A 1835-nucleotide genomic window follows, 5' to 3' on the forward strand; every position below is an offset into this window, starting at 1 on the left:
CACTGAAGCAAAGGCTCAGGATCACAGCTAACCCCCACATCTGACTGCCCAGTGCTCCCAGGGCCTGTCTTGGCTGCCAAGGAGATGCAAGCTGGGAGCACCGGGCAGCAGCAGTGGCTCTCGGGGGTGGTGGGCGGGCAAGGCAGACCTGGCACTGAGAAAGCCCTGGTGCCACGGCACGGCCGCACACAAAGGGCTCCTCCATTTGCAGTGTTTAGGGAATCCCACCAAAATATTTCCCTAAACATATTTAAATTCAGGAGTGAAAACAGATGAATGACAGCGGCCTGCCTTTTACAGTTCAAGGGAAAGATATATACAGCTGCTTATTTAAATTATGAATCAATCCATTATCTAGCAGACAAATAAGGAGTATTCAGCACACTAATTAACTGAGCATATCTGTGACCCAGAAGCTTAAAAAGAGACAGTAAATCACACTGGGAGTTCGGGTTATCTCGGCTGGAATAATTAAACACTGAAAATCAAGTTAAAACAACGTAACAGGGTCTGACTCCAACTAGGAACCACAGACAGTTATGGTGCTCGAAGCCAGTTTTGCCTTCCCTCCATGACGCCCGTTGCAGGTATGGGAGTGCTGAATCCTCCGGCTGGCCCCAGGGCTGCCCATCTTCCCTGGGGAGGGTGCCTGGCGCGCTTTGCTCCCAGCTCTTGGTGGAGCTACACGTTTAGCCAACACCTTGTGTATCAAAGCAAGCCCTCTGCTACTTCACGTCTTGCTGAGGTCCATTTGCCAAAGGCATTCACCCCAGGGGATTCAGCTGCAGCAGCCACACGATTGATGCTAGCATGGGGCAAAGCTGCCCTGACCCGTCCCCTGGTGCAGGATCTGCTCTTCTGCCCCCCAAAGCCCTTTGCAAGCTGGTGCAGAACAGCACATCTCTCGAGCTTTACAGTAATCACCCCTAGTGCAGCAGGGGTGGAAAGGAGGGCAGCCCACAGAGCTTTAAGTTGTAACTATCACCTCCTCCTCCTCCCACCGATTCACCATCTCCCTCAGGTGCGGGGTACCTGACGACAGGACAGGGATCCTGCCCACCATGGAGCTCAGCTCACGCCGTGCCAGGTCCCCAGCAAGGGAGCTGCCCCATGCATGAGGCTGGAGCAACCTGGGAACGACCCCCTGGGCACTCCCAGCCCAGCTGAAGGCTCACGTTTGCATTGTTTCGTTTTAGCAGTTCCATGTTTTGATGAGCCAAGCCTCAAGCGAGATGGTGTTCTCAGCCCAACAGCGTGTTTTTAACCACGCAACTCATCTGAATTAGTATTTAAGCACCAGCACAGAGAATGAGGCAGCCTGCCTTGCAAAAAAAAAAAAAAAAAAAAAAATTATTTTGCCCAAGTAATTTTTCCCAAATCAAATCATAAAAAGCTCAATTTTGGCAAGGCCTCATATGAACACCAATTTGCAAAAGAAGGCAAAGCATTATTTATAAGGTTAGGAAAACGTAGTGTACAATACAAGTTTTACAGTAAAAACAAACAACTTTGTCAAAACATTCAAGCCAACTTCACTTAACTTTCTCTTTCAAGTTAGTTATACCCGTCTGACATACCGAGTTCCATCTTACTGACTAATACAGACAGTATAAACACTCTTCTAGGATCAGAGGCTAGATTAGACAACAGACATGCTCAGGATATCCCACTTGCACTGTCATAGCATCATCACTCTTAGTTTTACAATTTTCCCTATAATCCTGGGAAGAAAAATACAAAACCAGAACAGAACCAACAAGAATGTCAGTAAATCTTACATAATCACTCAATAAGCTACCTCCTTAAAAATTCTTAGTTAAAAGTCACCCATTCCT

General features: G+C 47.7%; 1 protein-coding gene across 1 annotated transcript in view; it reads right to left on the minus strand.

Moving 5' to 3' along the window:
• GALNT17 (polypeptide N-acetylgalactosaminyltransferase 17) overlaps positions 1–1835 on the minus strand; it is a gene marked incomplete at its 5' end in the record, with an annotated part of 214860 nt that overhangs the window by 1448 nt on the left and 211577 nt on the right. The gene's annotated exons all lie outside the window — the stretch shown is intronic.

Source organism: Egretta garzetta, unplaced genomic scaffold, assembly GCF_000687185.1.
Source record: "Egretta garzetta isolate BGI_Z169 unplaced genomic scaffold, ASM68718v1 scaffold108, whole genome shotgun sequence".
Lineage (NCBI taxonomy): Eukaryota > Metazoa > Chordata > Aves > Pelecaniformes > Ardeidae > Egretta > Egretta garzetta.